The 23335-nt window shown below is 41.0% G+C and overlaps 1 pseudogene; it reads right to left on the reverse strand.

Annotated features, from left to right (window-relative positions):
* Window positions 1-364: 364 nt before the first annotated feature.
* LOC147440302 (uncharacterized) lies at window positions 365-6027 on the reverse strand (annotated as a pseudogene).
* Between the last annotated feature and the right edge of the window lie 17308 nt (window positions 6028-23335).

Consider the following 23335-nt stretch of genomic DNA (forward strand, 5'->3'; position numbering starts at 1 on the left):
CCATTGAAATAGAGTTATCCACTACCAACAAGAGGAAACTAGAACCTGCTCCTGTTCATGAAATCAAAAGGCCTCGTCCCAAAGAGGAACAAAGGTATGGAAATCCACAACAAAGAAGAGAGAACTTATTACGTATGAAGGCTAGACAAGATCATTTGTGCTACACTTGGGTTGATCTTTGTCAACAATCCAGGGATTTTCCATTTAATAATTCAAGATTCACAGGATTGGTGGACTATGAACCTAGAAATTTCAACCCGAATTGGAATTTTGAAGGTCATCTCAGTCTCCGTCCATAGATCTCGCGATGATAACTGGTCAAGAGTTGCATTAATCCTGCGTCTCAAACTAGATCTAAAATCGTCTATGGTGTATGTGGCACAAAAGTTCTAGGTGGGAATCCTGGAGGTGCTCTACGGGGTGATCTCACGATGTGAGTAGGCACTGGCTCTGGCTCTGCAATGGCACTAGGAATAGGTGATCTAGGGCTAGGGGTAAGTGTGTATGGAAGGCCAAAAATCATCGTATATGTGCTCCAACCATCAAGATCGACATAGGTCCTACTACCCATGGATGTACCAAAATCTACTGGAGGCTCTAAGACAGGAATCTGTGACTCTCTAGAATACATGCGATCATCCTCATTAGTATATAACATACATCATGCATCCGTCATAGTTGAACGGTCATTGGATGGAACTTTGTGTCACCAATTTCCTCATAATATGCCGTTATAATCTCATGTCTCGTCTCTATTCTCTGGACTCAATAGAGTACCTCTATGGAATCTATGATGTAAGATCCCCAATTTTTGGGTCTCTTCTAAAAATAAGAAAAGTAACTTTCAATATTTATTTCATCAAATTTTGACTTGAGATGCTTGATTGACAGTATTGGAAGGTTCTAAAGTGAAAAGCAAGGTCGTTTCCATATTCCAGTAGGTTAGATGGACGTTTGGTTCAGTTTTGGAAAAAATTGCTATTTTTAGCTTTTCATGCTTTTTGGCATTTTTGAAAAGCAATGTGCCTTTTATGATGACCTAAATATAAAAATTTTAATTTTAGTCTCCGCCATATTTAAAAATGATCGCTCAGAGCAAAAACGGGGCCAAACGGGATTTTTACAAAAAATATTTTGAAAAAAGCGTTACCGTAATTATGCAAGGGCATTACAGGAAAATCATAATTATGTCAAAGTATTACGGTGTGACATAGTCTAGCTATGATTTCCATTAGTTGGCCAGATACTGCTCGCATGGTCAATTTTGCTGTAAAAATTGAATGGTAAGTGGGAGAGTTTACCACCAAAAGCAAAGGCTTGTTTTTAGGAAAGAAAAAGTCTTTTTAGAAAAGAGAGAGGAGGATTTTAGTTTAGAGCTCTTTTCTTGGAAGCCAAGCTTCTTCTTAGAGACTCGAAATAGTGCATCGAAATCCGTGTCCACAAAAAAAAACATATTTTTTTTTATAAAACAACTGCGAATGTGCGCGAACTCATCTCACTTTGCTTCACTCTATTCTTAGCTTGTGATTTTGGCCTTGAGAGCCTATATAAAGACCCCTCTCCCTTCACTTTGAAAATGCACACTCTCAAAAGCGGAAGCTCTCTTGCCTTGACGTCGGAGCTACCTTCTCTCCCTCAACCTCTCTCCCTCAAGCTCTTACCTTCAAGCCATCTCTCAACTGCCGTCTGTTGTATCTACTACCGCAAGACTATACATATCTATTATATACAGTGGTGCAAGCTCTTCATCATCATCTCCATAAGCTCTTCTCTCTCTCTCTCTCTCTCTCTCTCTCTCTCTCTCTCTCTCTCTCTCTCTCTCTCTCTCTCTCTCTCTCTCTCTCAGGATACTCTCTCTCTACTTGCTTATTATTTTCTCTCTCGTTTCACGGTGTACGCGCTCTCCAGAAGCTTTTGTGGTGGATACCTCTAAGTAGCTCTCATCACCGCTCTCTTGCGGCAAAGCAAGAAGCCTTTTGACATCCCCTAATAGATTCTAAAGCATGGTGAGAAGCTCTAAACTCCATAATCATCTCTCTCTCTCTCTCTCTCTCTCTCTCTCTCTCTCTCTCTCTCTCTCTCTCTCTCTGACGTTTTTTCTGCGTTGTCACCCTCTCGGTGATTGTTTTTTCTCTTATGAGTGCATGTATGGATCAACGAGTACATATGAAGTTGCCCCATGATTAATTCATCATGCTTAATACGCTGATTTATGCACATGATGTGTTTATAATCACGTATGTGCATAAAAAGTGCTTTTTGTTTCATGTCATAGAGGTGGTAGGAACACTGTTTTGGTCATAAATCACAAACCATTATGAATCAGCATGAACCCTTTACTCCAGAGATAAAACACATCAATTGGAACATTTTCTCTCTTTGGTGTTATGTGAAAAACACGCACGAGGTAAGAGATATGGTCAAAAAACAATTTGTTGCCCACTACACAACCAAATTTTTTGACTGCAGGCTCCTAGGAGAACCACTATCTAGATTCACCGAATGGGTAAACCCACTTAACCAATTGAAAATCTTGATGAAAATTGATGATAAATGAATTTAGGTCTCCGTTATCACTTTGGGAATGCGAGTTATTAATCACCCTATAACCGGTTTTACCTACACGCGTAGGGGTGCTATCAAGGGGGAGTGCCATATGACGTCCTGAGTTAACCGAACCGTTTTGATATGTTTTATGGTTTGTTCTTGTGATTTGATTTCAATTATTGGATGACCATAAACTTATGTGGGAGTATATGGTTAAACATCCCAAACCACATAGGCAAATATGAATAAAGTGGCTTTCTTTTGGGGTTACCGTTTGTTGTGTGAGTACCATATGGTCAAAGTGATGTGATAGAGTGATAGTCTATATTATGGAGCTGAACTTGATGCATTGGTTTGAGACCAAATACTTTCAATTGCATGTTTTGCATACTCTCAAAAATGCCAACAATCTGTTTTTTGCATATTTGTGAAGTTATGATTTATGGTTGACCTAAAGGTCGGAGCTGTTTTGCATCATGTTTATGGTGTTGGAATGTTACCATATGATGTTTGCGGACTCATGGATTGATGTGGATTCCTCATATGCATGGTTATGACTGCTTTCCACCCTTTTAGGTCAAAACTAGCTCTATGTGCTAGAGAGGTGAAGTGCAGATGTGATGCATCAACTTTGCATGGTTGGATGTTGTCAAAATTGGGTTTTTATATCATGATTAAGTTCTGGTCGGACTCTTTTATGCATGGAAGAATCACTTCTTAAGGGTCACATGTGTGTAGACTCTGATTTATTGCAGGGGATGTGTCAAACTCCAAGTGTGGGATTTGGTTCAGTGTGATTATGATTTATGGTAAAGGGCTGAGATTCCCTCATGGATTATGGTTGAAATTTCATGGTGGAAGCCGGTGTGGCTCATGGTTTTTTTTTCTGGATTTGGTTATGCTGCTGAAATGGTGTCAAAATTTTTACAGCCATGTTATCCTAAAGTGGTTATGCAGGATTGGTCGTGCTTCACCCAAGTCGGGTGGAGTTCTCGCCCGCATGATGTGATTGGATTATGGTTTATGGTTTTGGAATTGGATCATGAAGTGATTTGGATGGTTTATGGTGGCAGATGTATAAGGGTAGAGACTTTGTATAGTCTAATTGCTTGGGAAAGATTGTTTGTGCATATGGGAAGTGCTATTGTGATTGGACTCATGTGTTATGTTTCTCATGGCACTCTCACTACAAGACTAGGATTACCTACATCGCTTAGCCTTAAACTAAAGGGTCATTGACCTGGGCTTTGCTGGACCAGGGGTGTTTCCTAGGTCTTCTTCTTTTTGTTAGGCTCATCTACACGGTTAGTGCGTCGGGGGTTGAATGACCTACACAGCTAACGTGTCGTGGATTTTGCCTTGGCTTTGCCTAAACACTCAGTGTTGGGCATCGAAGAGGCGTGGCGCCTAAACTGGTATGGTTGGTGTTGATACCCTACCACCTGTTGGTATTTGGGATCCTCTCAACTCGGGTTATGGAGGGAGTCGAAGCTCAGCTTATGTCTGGCTCAGGTAGGTTGGAGGTGTTCTGGCTTGCTCCCGGAGAAGTGAAATTCTCTCTATCCGTAGTAGAATGGAAGTGGATGGGTGGACCGGTCGATCCCTACACAAGGTCCGTTGCTCTGCTTGTTGTTTTGTTGTAAACTTTTTGATGTTATGGTATACTCAGATTTTATCATTGCATTAATACATGGTTGCATGTTCCATCTGTTGTCATCTTATCATGTCTCTGTGCACTTTATTTCACCCTCCACTATATTCTATTTCACCCTCTCTCTCTCTCTCTCTCTCTCTCTCTCTCTCTCTCTCTCTCTCTCTCTCTCTCTCTCTCTCTCTCTCTCTCTCTCTCTCTCTTCCCGCAATGCGGTGTACACATATATTCACCTTCCACAATATTATATTTTTATTGAGTACGCTTTTATTCATAACACCCATTTAGGGGTAGCATAGTCGCTAGGTACCTCTGGATGCAGTCTGACTCATGGCCTAAACTCCGTGCTTGGTCGAGCGCTGTGAACTCCTCCCCTATGCAAATGCTTCTGCAAATCTAATGTATATTGAAAATTGTATAAAAGTGTAAATTGTATGATTTGTGCATAGGCCCCTGGGGAGGGGCATCTCTCATATGAGATGATCGTGCAACATAGGGTGTGCACTAGCTCTGAGCATCTGAAAAGCAAGAGTAGAATGGTCATGAGATGGAAGCCTCACATAATATAGAGCAATATCATGATAGCGACGAACAGGTCGATCACGATAGCATAAAAGTCCACCGTATTCTCCTACCAACCGTAACAATACTAAATCAGAGCCGCTAGGGATCATGGTCACCAAAATCTATCGATCTATGTCAAATATGGCAATCAATGGATAGCCAAGTGCTAATATGGGGTCATTGCATATGAACAAGCTCTAGAAAACGTCTCTTAGTCCAAGTCGCAGTCAAAAAGCAATCAACGGCTCAAATCGGAATCTAATCGTGTGCTAGCATATGACCACTTGCTAAAATCAATCCAAGGCGAGATCTCGCATGTGAATGGGCTCTAACTAGAAATGTGATCAATATTGAGACTACAAACGAATCTCTATAGCAAATTGGGGTCAAAAGTGACCTCTCGTTAAAAAAAAAAAGTGTGAGTGTGTTATTTTTAATTACTTCAAAAAAAAAAAGCAAAAAAGTCAAAAAATTTGTCCAAGATTGAAAAATTACTCAAAAATGCCCAAAACATGTTAAAATTGGTCAAAAAATTAAGAGAAATTCACAAAGTAGCAAAACACGCTCCGGACTGACAATTCACATCAGGTTTTTCCATCATCATCATTTGGATAAAGATTAGCAATTTTATGCAATAAATTAGCCAAAAAAATGCAAAAATTTTACAAAAATTAGCCAAAAAATCACCAACAAATTTTTAAAAATTATGCAGCCCAATCTAGCTCAAAATGCAACACTGAGCAACACTGTTACACCCTTCAATCAATCATTCATCAAATTACCACTCAAAACCGTATCAATTTTGATCGTTTTTTACCCAATTTGACCCAAAATTAGTCTAAATAGTGGCCTAATTAGATAAATTTTTGCACATTGATTAGTTACACCATCAAATTAGTGTTTCAATCAATTCAATTGCACCTGAATTCACTCATTCAAATCAATTCAAAAGTATGTAACTTTGCACAATTAACACACTTACAAGCTTCCACACACATAATTGTATTGTAATTTTGACGGCATAATGACATGATTTTGTGACTCAAAAAACTAATCCGTAATCACCTCAACATCATCAAGCATACAAGTGCTTTCTACTCATTCAATTGAAACAAAATTTGTCACAAATTGCACCTCAAATGTGCAGACTTTTGCCTACACATAGGCAAAAACAAAACCGCTCCTAATTTTAGCACATCAAGTGCGCTTGAACCACTTGAATTCCTGCAAAAATCAGCAATTGCAATCAAAATTAGTGCACTCATATTGCACTAAAGCATCGCGTCGATTCCAACTCCAAATGATGCCTACACACATGTGTGTGTACTCGTATCCCCTTCACCGCACCTTCACCTATATGCAACCAACATAAACTCTCATGTGTAGCATCGATTTCATTAAAAATTAAACACATAAGAATGATGGGAGTCTTACCACGCACCGAGCGAGTTTTTTCGAGCAAAGAAAAACCCGAGCAAGTGTTTGTACGCAATATAGTAAATTTTATCATCAACAAAATATTTATTGTTTGTTATATATTGATGCACTACAACAAAAAGTGTTTTCAATGGATTTTAGTGTAAAACTCTCTAAAAATCCATTTGTAAATTTGGAGGATTTTAGTGTAAAACTCGGTAAAAATCCAAAAAAAAATGTTACGATATTCAATGTTTTTTTTTCCATTGGTTCTTGCAAAAGGTTTTGGTGAACACTTCCTTGCAAAATCCTCTCTCTCTCTCTCTCTCTCTCTCTCTCTCTCTCTCTCTCTCTCTCTCTCTCTCTCTCTCTCTCTCACAGTCTAAAGGATAGAGGATAGAGGATCCTTGGAACACCATTACTTTTCAAGTCATAACCAAAACTCCTATTTCAGTATTCAAACCTTCGCTTAAAATTTTAATTGGTCTCGATCTTCCAATCATTCAAATTGCCTTGCTAGAAGTGGATATTTACATCATGACTCCATCAATGTTGATGACTAGCTTGTCGTACGAATATGGCACATAAAAAATTAGCTAAACTATAAACTATCAGACAATGGCTCGACCTAAAACACCAGTCAGCATGCAGCATGGGCATGTTTTCTCCCCCAACGCAACAATTTAAGTATGCTGGTGGTGAAAATTGGCTTATACAAAGCAGACAACCCCATCAAACCAGACTTTTAGCATGGTTAATAATTGAGCCACTTGCAAGACCATGAGACAAGCCCTAAAATTCTCCTTTGCATGTACATCATTCCTCACAATTGCATTGGTATGATCAACACACTATTGGAGGCACATTTGCTTCATAAAGCCATGTACATTTATGGCAGAGAGTTTTTCCTACTGCATAACATTCAAGGCATCATATGAGATAGCATAGAGCAAAGGAGAAAGTGGGCACCCTTGTCTTATGGATTTATGGAATGAAATGACATCTCTAAGAGTACCATTAACTGAAATTCTAGCTGACGCATTCCCAAAAAGAATGTGAAAAAGAATCCAAACCCATATCATATAGACTTTGAAGTATGAACTCCCATTCAATTCTATCATAGGCCTTGATTATCATACGCTCTTTGGCCGATTTTTTGTCAGAAGATCTTTTAGAAGAGTTTTTTGTAATTTTGCAGTGTAGTGATCAGTATCATATCTAATAAGAGCAATGAATTATTATGCTCTTCGAATGCTGTGTGTTGGTGCTAGTACTACTACTTGTAGTCAGCTGAAATATTAGCGACTGTAGGAATCATATCATAGTAGTGCAAGTTGTTTTTCATGCCTCCTGCTTCTTCCCAATATCGGATGGCCAATTAGCTCTCGCTTCCTAATTGCATGTGCATGATTTACTACTTGACTTCCACCTTCCAATGCTTGGTTGTATCATGGAGCCTTGTTGCTACAATATGGGGTATTGTACGTGCAATTTCCAACTTCGATCGTTCAACCCTGGCCAATCCCAATCCATCTTCATGCCATCGATCGCGATCCTTCATTTTGCCATCGATTAGGATCTTGCCCCTTGTCTAGTATGTGATTGTCTAGTGTGTCAGTGCTCTGCATTTTGCATGAGTTGATGAATATATAGATGAGCAAGAAAGTACCCAAACTCAAAACCACTCCCGAGCCCAAGCCGAGAGGTGGTGCTCAGATCCTCTATAGGGTCTCCTCCAACCTGGCTCCCATCTTGCAAACCTCGGAGACCACAAGGCCTTATGCCCTCAATCGCGTATGGGACTACATCAAGGCTCACAAGCTCCAGAGTAGTGCTGAGAAATCGTAGATCTTATGTGATCCTCCCCTTAAGAAGTCATTTGGACCAGACAATGTTAGTGCTCAAGTACTTGAGTCCCTACTTGTCAGCACATTTTTCTGTTGATGCTATCAGATTGTTGGTGATGCAGAAAACAAGTAAACGTCAAAGTGGACATGAGGGCAGAAAAGCTTATGATGGTTATAATGCTCAAGTAATTAAGCCAACGGCTTCAATATGAGTGCAACTAGTTGCTTGCGCTTTTAGCAGAGTGTGTGACGGGATTAGTGGAAGACAACTCAATGTCGAGGGAAAGGCATACTTGGGGAATATTGCAATTTTCCACTAGTGCAAGTCATGGTCTGATGAGCCTTTGGCTTCATTCACTCCTCATCCAGCTCTGTTGATAAATGAATGCGAGCTACATAATTACAGGTTTGGTTATCAGATGAGGTATGCAGATTTGAAATACTTACTCAGGACATGCAACATAGTCGAGGAGGGGAAGTCCAAGTAGCTGAAGAAGGGAGAGAGAGTGAATTAGATGGCAAGGGCCTTCCTGCCCGCATCCTTGAGGGTTTTTGCAATGATCTTCTGTGCAAGTCAGTTGCGGGCTTTCACTCGCATGCAGTTGGTGAGATCCACCTTCTTGTACTTGGCCATTTTCAACTGCTTCAGCTTCTCGTACTTGGTCTTGGTGAACCGGAATCAGTTCTCGTACTTGGTCTTGATGAACCGGAATCAGTTCTCGTACTTGGTCTTGATGAACCACCCCAGACACATCTCTCTCTCTCTCTCTCTCTCTCTCTCTCTCTCTCTCTCTCTCTCTCTCTCTCTCTCTCTCTCTCTCTCTCTCTCTCTCTCTCTCTCTCAACAGTGGCCATACACTATATTAGATCCACCAAGATTGTATGACTTTCATACGTCATTTTGGCCTTTTGAAAATGTTTAATATAACATTTTATTTCATTTCTTTTCCTCTCTCTCTTTCTCTCTCTTGCGCGCAAGCGCGCTGCAGGCTAACAGGAGCAACAATTGCTCTCTCTCTCTCTCTCTCTCTCTCTCTCTCTCTCTCTCTCTCTCTCTCTCTCTCTCTCTCTCTCTCTCTCTCTCTCTCTCTCACACACACACACACACACACACACACACACACACACACACACACGCATACACACATGATGTTTCAGCAGATGATGAAGATCTCTCTCTCTCTCTCTCTCTCTCTCTCTCTCTCTCTCTCTCTCTCTCTCTCTCTCTCTCTCTCTCTCTCTCTCTCTCTCTTAAAAAAGAAGCTCTCTAAAAGATTGCACGCCATCGCGCGTTCTTTCAGAGAGCTTTTTTTAAAACTCGGCGCACACTCTTTCAGAGAGCTTCTTTTTTGAGAGATAAAAAAGAAGCTCTCTGAAAGAGTGTGCGCCGAGTTTTAAAAAAAGCTCTCTGAAAGAACGCGCGATGGCGCGCAATCTTTTAGAGAGCTTCTTTTTTAAGAGAGAGAGAGAGAGAGAGAGAGAGAGAGAGAGAGAGAGAGAGAGAGAGAGAGAGAGAGAGAGAGAGAGAGAGAGAGAGAGAGAGAGAGAGAGAGAGAGAGAGAGAGAGATAAGGGGGTAGGCATGGCGGCGTCGAAGCAGAAGCGCAAGATCTAAGGCCCGGCACATCCGGCCACAACCTGCAGGTGGTGAAGGTGCTAAGAGCCAAGCAGGTGATGCAAAAGAGCCTCTTCGATACCCTTCAGAGCACCCCTTTGCACTTTGTTGAATGCGTCATTGGCGATGATACTGCCGTGATCATTTTCCTTGCCCGTAATATGAGCAAGTGGATGTAATGTAGGAAGGTGCTCCATGCGCCTTGCAGTGGACAAGTGGCAAGGCTCTATTGAGGTGACGACGGAGCCTGCCACTTTTTCAGTCAAGTCAGACAATAATCTATCATTGAGTGAGTTCAAAGTAATCCGATGAATAACTGTTTTTTTGTGGTGATTTTTCTTTTAGAGAGAGAGAGAGAGAGAGAGCAGACGCTTCGCCGAGGAAGGCATCAAACGCGCCGGTGATTACATCAGTCAGCGCTCCTCTCTTACAGACAAGTTGCACCTTCACCTTCCACGTATGCACCTCCTCTTCATTTCCATTTACCTGACTCCTGCACGGGTGACCGCTTAATCAAGGCCAGCTTGCTCAAGCCCTTCTACAATGATGCTTCCTAGCAGCCCTTAAGGGTGGCAACTCCTCTTCCCCTTCCTTGTCTTTGATGTTGTATTCTCTCGTCCATCTTGCGTTTGCGAGGTGCTATCATATCACTTCAACTGTTGCATGCAGCAAGAGCAGAAGCTCTATTTGTTTCAAGGCTTAGCTTTGTAGTTCTCATTCAAGGTCAGCCTCTTTGTGTGCTAACAGTTCTCTGATGAGCTTACAAGGGCTCGCAGTTAGGTTTTGCAATATGTTTAACAAATTAATACATCAATAATGTTCACTTTTTGAGAATTACAATTTTTTAATCATACAATTGGATCGGCTTTTGTAATGCTTAAATTTTTGTGTCAAGTGGTTCAAATTTTGGACACATCTAGTACAATATTCTGGAGAGAGAGAGAGAGAGAGAAAGAGAGAGAGAGAGAGAGAGAGAGAGAGAGAGAGAGAGAGAGAGAGAGAGAGAGAGAGAGAAGAAGAAGAAGAAGAGAGTTTTAACATCGTAGGAAACTATCCCAAGATACCTTAAAGATCTTGCCAACGAGGAGAGTTGAACTCAAGACCTGTTATTCAAGAGGGAAATGGCATAACCAATCTACCACACTTAGGTGATAGAAAGGTTATACCATTTTCCTCTTTTTATTAGCACACACACCCACACCCACCCACACACACCTGAGAAGAAGAGAGTTTTAACATCATAGGAAACTATCCCAAGAGACCTTAAAGATCTAAGTTCCAACGATACTGTGTGTGTGTGTGAGAGAGGGAGAGAGAGGGGGCGTGTGTGTGAGAGAGAGAGAGAGAGGGGGGGGGGGGGGGGGGGGGGGGGGGGGGGGGGGGAGAGAGAGAAGTGTGATTTAGTAGCTGTGCCTCTTCAAAGTCTGGGGGTCTCCATTTGTAGTCCAAAGTTCTAAACTCTTGCCTCACAGGAGTGCGTGCTTTCCCTCCCCTGCCTCACTTAGTCCAATAACCACCATGATTCTTCACACTGGATGCTTCATTGGGTTGGGAAAGACCTACTTAAGACGCAAGACCAAAAACGATGGTGTGACAAGAGATTAGGTGGAGCTATGTCAACATGTAGAAGCTCTCCTTGTGACAAAGTACAAGGTCGTGTGACGCACATCAGAACAGATATGTTGATCCTATAGCATGCACGATCTCCGCCTCCTCAGCCTCTTCCCTTCTAGCCTTCCCTCGCCCATATACGATCCCCTCCTCCTCCTCATCTCTCTCTCTCTTTCTAAACAAAAAGTCCACGCGGGCGTAGGCTCTTTCAAAGAGTTTTTTTTTAAAGAAATTGAGAGAGAGAAAGGAGAGAGAAAAAGAGGGGGAGGGGTTGAAAAAAAACCTTAGGTTTAGTGTAATCCCACCTACAAATTTGGAGATTTACCTCTAAATTTTAAATTTTAAAGTGAGAAAACCTACAAAATTTAGAGAAATTTAGCGTCATTTGGTGTAAAACCCTTCAAATTTAGTCAGTTTACCAGTAAAATTCTCATAGGTAGGTTTGCCAAGTTTTCAGAACAAAGTTTTTTTGGAGCACTGGTTCATGCTCGTGCATGAAAGAGTCCGCGTCTCTTTCAAAGAGATTTTTTGAAGGGTTTTGTTTATACTATATAGTTATTGAAAATGACGACGGTTGAACTTGAGGACCTTCTTCCCTTGTCCATTGTGAGTTTCCTTGCCCAATTCCTTCAAAAGCAAATTTTTCCATGATTAGGGACCCTGAGATTTACCTTCCCTAGCCAACACAATTGTCTCAACGTGGCACAATTTTGCTTATTGTAGCACAACCAACCTCCCAGTTACCCCTTTGAGGGGGTTACCTTATGGGGTGCTGAGGACTGAGGCTTGGGCCACATCATTCTACAAGATGACAGATGCAGTGCTAGACTACCATCCATTTGAATTGCTATGAGGCATTGATGGACGTACAACTCCCAAACAGTAAATAGAGTACAAACAAAAATGAGGGCTAATCCGCATTAGGAAAATCATTTCAAAGGACTACAATGACAATCATACACCATGGCTCTAAGAAGTGATTCAACATAGGGGCATCACACGTTGGGTGAGTAATCTGGGTCGAGGCATGACGGACAACTCATCAGACTAGGAACCCCGAGCAATCTAGGAGCTTTGAGTTGTGCTCATATTAATATGAAAAATTTAAGAGAAGGTTTTTACACTAAATTTCTCTAAAATTTGTAGGTTTATTCACCTTCTACTTTGAATTCAAGGATAAATCTCAAAATTTGTAGGTGGAATTACACTAAACCTAGGTTTCTATCCATATGGGTAGGTGAAAGAGAACTAGCATGTGGACAAAGTTGTCATAAGAAAATTTTTCATAGTTTTATCGACCTTGCATACTCTTCTATCAAAGCACTCTTTATAATCCCCCATTGTTACCACCTCCCTTGACATGTTTGTCCCCCCCCCCCCCCCCCCCCCCCCCCCCCCCCCCCTGATAGAAAGCTACCTATGATGGTGTGATCCAAACTTTAATATATACCATGATGTGGATTTTCTCAAAAGAATAGCCTCATTGCAATAATAGAATTATTTTCAAGTTTCCTCCGTTTTCTCTAGAGTAACTTAAAATGCATAGTATGTTATCGTACATCAACCCTCGATAACTTGAGGTAGAGCAAGAGAGAGGAGGAGAAGAAGAAGAAGAAGTGAAAAGAAGCTCAAGCTCCCCGACTCTCCTTATTCATGAAATTTTTTCGAGTGGCAACAACCTTACTCTTTTAGTGTAAGTCTCCTGGTCCTACATGTAGGGAGGTAGGAGTAGGAAATTTATATCCATTGGAATCATGGTGCCACTATTCCCAACAAGAATCAATGGTGGTAGAAATGAGCTTTTAATATCTGAGGGTAACTAGTTCCATGAAGAGGAATATTAACATGCCATTGTAAGGATTCCAATTGTTCTATCCCATCAAAGGAAACATTCTATCAAACCCTTATTCAAGGGGTCTTTTCTGTCAAAGATTTGTGGTCATTTTACCATTGAAATTAGGTGTAATCTTGTTTTAATTTTTATTTTTTGTGCTTGCAGTCACCTTAAAAATCATGTTTGGTTTTTGTTTTGTATAGTGTGCCTTGGCCAATCTTGCTCGTTTTAGGGATTGCTCGGAAAATCTCGCTCGAGATTTGAGATTCCTCAAATGATGTGCATGCATCCAATTAGTGATTTAGCAATGTGTAGCATAAAAAGCCCATATAATTAGTGAGTAATTAGAGGGGATAATTAGCAAAAAAACCCTAATTACACAATAAAAATTGCACAATTTTGCATGAAATTTTTACAATTTTTTTGCAAAAGAGTGATTGTCTTGCCTCTACTTAGGCTCGTAAACACATGTGTGTACTCAATGGTTAGTAGATTAGAGTATACAATGAGGAAAAAAACACAAAATTAGCCTACAAGCTACACAAAACAAATCGTATTGCCATTCCTTCAACCAACACCAAATCCTAATGAAAATTAAACTCAAACCATCACACGGGTGATCCTCTATCTTAGGTGCTCGATCCTCGGCAATGGTGCCAATGTTGGAAATTGTAGCTCATAGCACACAACCCACCGACATAATGTCAATCCGTGGATCGAAACCCGGCTAGTGCATGGAGGCATGGATGCACCAAATATGATGGATTGAGGACTCTAATGAGAGAGTAGGAGTAAGTGATTAGAGGAAGGGAATGTAAGAAGAGATGGGAAGCTCTTTGCACACACACACCTCAATCCATCACTCAAGTCTCACAAGCTCAAGGAAATGATGCTAATCTCTAACTAATGACTAGCATTCACACACAAAATCATGCGCACACAAGTATATGGAAGCCAAGATTAGAGAAATGCAATGTCATTACCTCAACACACACACCCAAATCGAGCACACACATAAAGAAAGTGCACAACACGTGCAAAAATTAGCAAGAGGAGAGAATGACTAGATAAAATTAGATACTAATAATCACAATTCTAAGCATCAAAGACATAGAGACATGGGAGAGAAGCATAGAGAGACAAATAGCTTTGAATTATCAACTCAATGCTAGCTACATTGTGAGAGGGGAGATCCATCTCCATAGCCACCTCTCCACCCTAGCTCTCAGAAGAATGAGATTCACATTGTAGCATTTGACATTTATACCTAGGGTTTTTTAAGAAGTGGTCGACCACCCAAATGTGCATAAAAAGCCTAGGCTCACAAATACAAGCTGGAACTTGTATAGAGTCCGTAGATACAAGAAAGGTATGTATAAACATGTGTGTATACAACAATGGAAGCATAATGCATGTTGTTTCTTGCTCGTTAACAATTGGTGTATGGCACACATAACTCCTATGCACATTATGTAGACCAAGAATGGCAATTGTACCAGAAGAGTTGACCAGTGTTTGAGAAGCCTACATATCAACTCATATAATTATGGTTATTGTTAGATCAAGAAGGATGGTTTATCTCTAAGTAAAGAATCTATTATAGCCATCCTCTCTAGATCTAGATGACATTACCCGAGTGAACCCATAAAGCTATCCAGAGCCAAACTACCACCCATCAAAATTCAAGCTTCAATATTGTGACCAGACAAGCATATATTATGACCAAAATGCATGTAGATATAGACAAGAGTCTAAGATCTATGATTCCTTAGGTCCTAAAACCACAAAATTTCATGTCATACGAGATCCATGTGATAGACAATTTCAAGGCAAAGATAATGCAATTTATAGCTTGACTTGGGAAAACATTTGTCATGTTTTATGGAGGTACATAGGACACTATGCACAAGGCTTACTAATGTCAAACATTGACAAAGCAACACATATTATGCCTTCCCATCCCCAAAAGGTGAGATCAAACCAAAGACAAACAATCTTGAGGCCAGCTCATGGAGAAAGCATTAGTGATCACCCTAGAAAGGGGGAGATGGGAGCTACAAATCCATCAAACTCATCTCTTGTACCCAGAAACACATTGGTTAGAAGCCCTAGAATTTCTATCCATACCTGTTAGGTTTCAAGCCCCACGACCAGTTATGGTCGGCGGGTGTTTTCCCACTTTCTTCCATTCTTTGATATAATGTCAATAAGGAGAGTGAGAAAGGTTCTTCTCACATTGCTCCACCAAACACACTGTGTCTACTCCTTCTCCTTACTCCTTCTCTCCCTTCATGTCTTGCATCCTGCACTCCCATCTCCACAAGTGGTATCAGAGCCTAGGAGCACCCCCCGATCCCCGTTCCTACTCGCACGTGAAGCCCTCCCTATCAAGTAGGGAATCTGTACAAGATTTTGAGATTGTGAAGCTCAGCAATGTCAAACAGGATAACATATTGGTACTTGTAGAGCTTTGAACTCTAATGCAAAAGCAAGTTGGGGTAGTAAACCAAGGCAGCCAGGGCAAAACAAGGGCACATAGCCTGCAAGCAGATATCACTCGAGTACCCGGGGGATTCACTCTATATACAAAATGGAACGCCACCTGCGAGCAAACAACTTTGATAATGCCCCTATATATGACTCATATTAGGGAATATGACCCCCCTTTCTATGCTTATACGACAATCAATGCAAAAAACTATCATAACCCTATCTTATATATAAAATTTAGGTCTCACACGATCTAATTGAGTAAAAATAGTCAAAGAGCATGTAGGATAGTGACTGGAAATATACTAAGGAACCACTTTGGTTGATAACTAGATATACCCTCGATATGTCTTAGTTTGACTTTCAAACTATGTGCCCATTCAGTCTGCACAGTAGCTACTCGTCCAATTTTGACCCATCTAAATTCCTCAAAAAACATGGTTATAAAGTTGTGTTAAGTTCTCCGTGAAAATTTGCATCTATACAAACTCTTCATAACTTTCATCCCTCAACAAATGAACTATATTAATCACAAAACAATCAATTGATACAGAGCAATGTTAGTTATTGCATGTATCTTTGTAGCTATTTACTCACAAGTTTGAGGGCAGACTCTTTTGGAAATTCATGATTTTGAAAGACAAAAACTTTCTTTCATTTTCCCCTTTTCTCACATCCCCCCCCCCCCCCCCCCCCCCCATAAATATGATACCCCCTCCCTTATTTTTAAGCTTGGGAGATAAATTATTGGGGGCCTACCCCTAACTTATACGCTTATGTAACTTGTTAAAAAAAAAAACTTCCCCTGCGCTTACGTGGTGCGATAAGTTTTCCATGGTGAATCCCCGGGCTCGAGTAGCAGTGTCGCAAGCTTAGGCTTGTAAGCAAATAACCCTAAATTTTCATTTCACAAAATCGGGTGCTACTTGTGAGCAATTAAGGCTTGCAATAAGTATCGATCAAGAGTTGAAGGCAAGATAAGGGAAGCCGATAGTGAGCATGGGGATGAACTCAAGCCTAGAGTCGGGTGCAGCATTAGGCATTTTGGGAAATTGAAGGCATGTGTGCAATGAGCTCATGAGCCAATAGAGATTTGGGTTGCAACAAGCAGCGCTAGGCTCTTTGAGCACAATCAAGTAGGAAAGTTGAAGCCAGGACGACCACACACACACCCCTTGCCCAATCTCGGCACTGCTTGATTTTTATCAATTTGAGCAGAGATTAAATTTTTTTAAATCTTATGACTTACACACATAATGTGTGCAAGCCTCACTCCCACGGGGCTCTTGACCATACGGCCTCAACTCCCCGACCCCGTTCACTAGCCCCACTCACACACACCCACAACGGCAGTGAGAGAGCTGAGAGAGAGAGAGAGAGAGCAAGTAAGAGATAAAAGAGCAGGTCTTTGATCTTGAAACCTTGTCATTGACTCAACATTGGCATCAATGACTTGCCGCTTCGCATCGGCATCGACATTGGAGCTTTTGTTTGACAGCAGAAGGTGACATCAGCTTCATTTTTTGACATGGACTCGGTTCTTTTTGGCATTTTTCAATGACAAATCTCATTATGCGACGGATTTTGACATCTGACCCGGTGCCAATTTTTTCCGCACATGACCATCTTCTTGCGGACGGCTATGCTTGCGATATGCGCAAGTGAGGTACCTCCATTATAGAGGAGTGACACCCGAGATTGGCACCAAGTGCACCGATCATCCTCTACGACATGGTTTTGGCTTTGAGCACCTTTAGCGGCTATTTGACTAGCGCATTTTTGTCGAGCGGTAGAAATCGGCACCAACATTCCTAGTTTAAATTGACATGCAGGTTACAGGGGGCTTTTGATCCCACAAACACCATTTTCTCCAAGTTTCCAGACACTTACAGGCACAACGCCTTTCATGAAATTTTAGCAGTCATTTTCGACAACTGTTTCCTTTACAAATGACCATGCATTGGCAGATGCTTGTTCTCTTGAGAACACCTAGTGCTATTGAGCTCTTTTGAGAGCAGATATCCCCACAGTGATTCCTTTTACTGCACGCAACAATTCTTGGCGCCTGTTTGAGGGCGGTCACTCATGTAAATTGAGTTGCAAACACTGCTCATTGTACTATGTGTGGAGGCATCTTTTGGCTATTTTGGCAGTTTTCCCGACCGTTTCTAAGACTTGGACCGGAAGAGTCCTTTTGAAGACTATGGCTAGTCATTTTGTGTCTACTTTAGCCTTTGGAGGGTCGTTGCATGAGATTTTCTTTGAGCTGAGGTATTCACGAATGTTGAGATACCTTCGGTGATACATGTAGCTGGAGTTTACCTATTATGGTACCCTCGCTATAGGACATGTATCTAGGTGGTTTCTTATGCTTTTGAGACCGAGTTGGCAGTCACGCAGTAGTGGTTTTGAGCAGTTCATTCCTAGTGGTTGTTTTGAGCAATTTATATGCTTATCTTTGTATTGTCGGGTTTGAAAGTTTTCTCCCCGTACCAAGAAGACGAGGGTCCGATTTGAAATTATTCACACAAGGGTGGCTACACATGGTTGCCTCTCATAAGAGAAGGCAACCCTTTTGGCCTATAAAAGGAGGTCATTTCTACACACATTTCATAGTGTGAAGTTGTTGCAACAAGGTGGGTGTGAGTGGTGAGAGTGAAGCAAGGCGGGATCTCTAAAAGGGTATAATCCCTTTGTAAACTACTTCTTGTTCTGAAGTACTAAAGCCATTGAGTAGCTACTTCCCCATGGACGTAGCCCACATTGGGTGAACCACGTATATCGTGTTTACTCCCTCTCTCTCTCTCTCTCTCTCTCTCTCTCTCTCTCTCTCTCTCTCTCTCTCTCTCTCTCTCTCTCTCTCTCTCTCTCTCTCTCTCTCTCTCTCTCTCTCTCTCTCTCTCTCTCTCTCTCTCTCTCTCTCTCTCTCTCTCTCTACTCTTTAATCTCGTGTCTGTAAATCTGTCTCTCTCCATTATGTAATGTACTCAATTTTCTATTTAGATACGTCTTATTTCCTAACACCGTTTGTTGTGTAGGTTCTACTTGCCTTTTTTGTGTTGCTGACTCTTCTCTTGCTTTCCTTTGTGCTTCTAAAGCTTCTTGTATCTTCAAGGCTTCGACTTTTGCATACATTCGCTCAAGAAAATCCTTCGGATCTTCTTCAATTTTCTTCTTGTTGTTCTTGGTCCTAGGACCCTTGATCTCCCTTGGGCTCCATGACTCTGGGTTCTCTCCTGCAACTTGGCGAGCGACTTATTTGATACGATTCTTTTTCTCTTTTGAACCTTGTCTTTTTCTGTTGAGGTTCTTTCTGATGGGCTACTATTGCTTTCTTCTTCATTTATTCTCTTCTTGATCTCTTTTCTTCATTGTCAGTGCTTTCACTGTTGTGCGCTTCATGCGAGCTCTCTGTCATCTGATTTATATACCCTTTTCTTCTTTGATCTCGTGGTTTGTGGAGAGGGTTGAGCTGAGACTATCCATGTATTCTGATCTGGGGCTGGTGGCAAGTTTTCAGTCATTACAATAGCATGGTATGCAATCCGTGTTAGAACTTTTGGAGCGCCCAAATATGTTACTTTCCTTCCTTCTTTGTGCTCTTGAGTGTTGTAAGCACATACTTAGCATGATCTATTGTTTGCCTTGTTGAATTCAACACCTACGTGAAAGTGGTTGCAATAGCATGATTTGGAGTCGTGTATCTTGGTGGTCTCTTTGAGAGGAAATAGAAGTGTTGGTAATAAAGACGGCGGGATTCTCGAGTTTCTTTATAATGAGGTCGGAGAAGGTGGCAACAGTTGTATCCTTCGTGAATTTACCAGTTGTCTTCCTATCTTTGGCCCTCATTGTCATTCCTTTAGTTGGAAGCTTTAATGCCTCAGCCACTATGTCCTTGTTAATGACCACATTGACTTTCTGGCCTTGCTAATCTGTGATCTGAGCAGATCCATCCTCTTTGATTGTTGATAATAATTTATAGGCTCTCTGGAAATATTCTCCACATGGATCTTCATCATAGAATTCTTGAAGCCCTAACCTTGTGTTGGCTTCTTTTCTGGTTGGCTTCACGTCTACATCATAAATTTCTTTTCGTAGCATCTGCAATTCTACCCAATTTTTGTCTTCACTCTTGAACCTGCCGTGAAGACTATGTTATTGTGTTCTCCAAACTGTTCCTTTGATAGGTAGGTTATCTTTACCGTTTTCACTGAACTCGGCTCAAACTGGTATGGTGGTAATTCTTGCAACTTTTCTTTTTGAGTCATTCCCTGGTTTGTAGTTAGAAAATTCCATAAATTTTGCTCTCTATGTCTGAATTGCTGGCAAATGATGTCCATTTTGCTTCAAATCAATTTAGGAGCGTGCATAAATGCATAATAACATGTAAAGATCAAAACCATGCAATCCTGGCAAAATTTGCAACAAATTTAAATAATCGCAATTATTTACAACTGGGAAATTTTTTTCATCTTTTTGCATTTTTGACTTCACAGTTTTGAAAAACATGTGATTTAGATACTTCGAGTGATGTGTGGGCTTATTTGAGTGCATTGGGTGGAAATGGTGCCAGATTTTGGCTTCAGACTCTGAAACAGTAGCTATGAAGGGATGTTGGGTTTTTGTGATCCAAATGTGATCAAACTTGATTGGTGGGCTTGTCACATTATGTTCTTTGGTCCCATAAGGTCAAAGTTGAAATTTGAGCTATTATGTATGCTAGCAACAAGAGTTATGATAAGTGAGGAACTAATTCTTTCTCCTATGAAATGTTTCTTCTTCCTTTTCCCTACCCTCATTCCCTGCTAGCTCTCTCCACCTTCGAAGGTGTTTGAGGTCTTGGGACTGAGGCTTGGGATAGTTAAAGCTTTCTTCAAGTTTATGTTATGCTTGTGATGCATGAAGATTTCCATCTTCATTGCATCAACTAGGTCACAAGGAACACAAAGATTGTATTGTAACAAGTCTATCTTAATGGGAGAAATCATAATACAAATGCCTATTGGAGGGGGGACCGGCTCCACATAATCCGGTCCTCAATTGTTGTCATGTTCTCTAAATTCTCTCTCTTGCAAAAGTATTGTTCATGCCAAGTTAACTAATTGCTATGATTATGTTGCTATCTTCAACTATGTTCACCCGCTATGCTCACAAAGTCATTTTTCAAAAGTACTCTCATTCATTTCCGCTACTCTCAAGTTAAATAGGCCAATTCCATTACATTGTGCATATGGAAATTCCTATTGTGATTGGACTCACGTGGTACGTTTCTCATTGCAGCGTCGTTACAAGACTAGGATCACCTACATCACTTAGCCTTAGACAAAAGGGTCGTTGAACCAAGGCTTTGCTGGATCGAGAGTGTTGCCTAGGTCTTTTTATTTTTGTTATGCTCATCTACACGGTTAGTCCATCGGGGGTTGAATGACCTACACGGCTAACGCGTCGAGGATTTTACCTTGGCTTTGTCTAAACACCCCATGCTAGGCATTGAAGAGGCGTGGCATCTAAAACTGGTATGTTGGTGTTGATACCCTACCACCTACTGGTACTTGGGATCCTTACAGAGCTCGGGTTCATGGAGGGAGGCAAAGAGGCCTCAGCTTATGTTTGGCTCAGGTAGGTTGGAGATGTTCTGGCTTGCTCCCGGCAAAGTGAAATTCTCTCTGTCCATAGAAGAGCGGAAGTGGATGGGTAGACTGGTTGATCCCTACACATGGTCCATTGCTCTACTAGTTATTTTGTCATAAACTTTGTTTGATGTTATGGTATACCCAATTTTTTTCATTGCATTAATATATAGTTTCCTGTTTTATTTAGATAGGGCATTTGAAGACTCTGTTGTCATTCTCTCATGTCTCTGTGCACTCTATTTCATCTTCCACTACTCTCTCTCTCTCTCTCTCTCTCTCTCTCTCTCTCTCTCTCTCTCTCTCTCTCTCTCTCTCTCTCTCTCTCTCTCTCTCTCTCTCTCTTCCCGCAATGTGGTGTACAGATATATTCACCCTCCAGTATTTTTTCTTGAGTATGCTTTCATCCATAGCACCCATTCAGGGGTAGCACTTGTTGCTAGATGCCTCTGGATGCAGTCCTGCTCATAGCCTAAACTCCATGCTTGCAGGTGTTGAGAGCTCCTCCCATGTGCAAACGCTTTCGCAACTCTGATATATATTGAAATTGTATGAAGGTGTAAATTGTATATTTTGTGCATAGACCCCTTGGGAGGGGTATCTCTCACGTGGTATCAGAGCCTATGCTTAAGGTTATGGGGATAGCCTAAATCTTGATACTAGTCGGGCTAGTTATGCATCATCCACGCATTCATGCATGATGTTTGGGAAAGGATGTCGTATTCATGATTCATCTATAAGTGAAATTGGTTGGTGGTACCTGTTTTGACTTGTCTTTTTGAATAGAAGTATTTGGTTTGAGTTGTGGTGAAGTAGTTGAAGTGTTCAAAAACGGCATTGTAATTTCTTTGAATGTTTGTTTTATAGTAACAAATGGCTTCCAGAGTGACATCTGCTTTAGCCAGGGGAATGAGGTCTTGGCCATAGTGTTCAACAATATGGCAACATGGCTATCAAGAAATGTGAGGTAACTCTTTTAGTTTGAAATGGGGACCATAGTATTTGGCATGCCAAGAAGCACAACTTGTTGGAAGAGTGTTAACCGTAGTTACCTTACCCGTCACCAAGAACCCTTCCGTCAATTCTTTATCTACATTGACGACAGTCCAAGAGACTGGTTTTCCAACCTCAGGATACTTCAACTCAGCATATGGTAAGGCCTAGAAGATATGTTCTACTACTTGGCAATGCGCTCCCAAATGTTAAGGATTGCCGAAGTTGCTAAGAAGTTTGAAGCTCTTGCATCTATCATAGTGAAAGAAAAACTAGAAGATAACTACAAACAGTGTTGTCGCGTGGGAGGTCTAAGAGAATACCCTGTTATGAGAGTTAAAAGGATATTATGAGAGTTGGCTCCAAGACATCCATAATATTGTAATGAAAAATCAAATTTTTATGAATAAAAGGAGTATAGGTTCAGCTTGGTTCATGTATGTACTAAGTTTTCTCTCTCCTTGTCTTGGTTTTAGATGGATCTTCTTAATTGTTTAGATGCTCCCGAGTGATTTTGCACAAAGGGTCTTTTTCAAATATGCGGTTGGATTCACTTTCCATTGGGGAATTGAAGTGGTTTGAACTTCAAAGGGGACTAGAGACTACCTTGTTCCAAACACTTACGTAGCGTGGGAGTTATATGTTGAAGCCCAACCTGAACATTGAACAAAAGTGCCTGATAGGTTTATAACTGATCCACAACTTTGGGTCAAGGAAAAGATCCAATAAGGCGACGTCAAAGTGTAGGGATATGTTCTTTACCTTAACCTATGTTTGTTTGTGAATATACCGAGTCAAGAGCTCATACTTAGTAAGAAGGCCCTCATGCTAAACCAAAGATATGGCTTTTATGAAGAGGTCATAATCATAGTATGGAAGAAGTCAAATGGCAACAACCGATTCTATTATGGACCCCAAGATTGGTTCAATAGAGTCTATGGACCTATTTTCAAGTACAATCCTCACAATGTCAAAATTACCTTTGATGACTACGAGAAGCCCATGTGCATTAGTGACTTTGCCCAAGCGCAACCAATGTCAATGAACTCAAGTAGATATTTCTACAGAGATGATGTAAATGAACGATATGCTCATGTAAACTGCTTTAATGGAATCAGGGATGTTATATGTATGTAAT

This window comes from Adiantum capillus-veneris, chromosome 15 (assembly GCF_014529385.1).
Source record: "Adiantum capillus-veneris isolate H3 chromosome 15, ASM1452938v2, whole genome shotgun sequence".
Lineage (NCBI taxonomy): Eukaryota > Viridiplantae > Streptophyta > Polypodiopsida > Polypodiales > Pteridaceae > Adiantum > Adiantum capillus-veneris.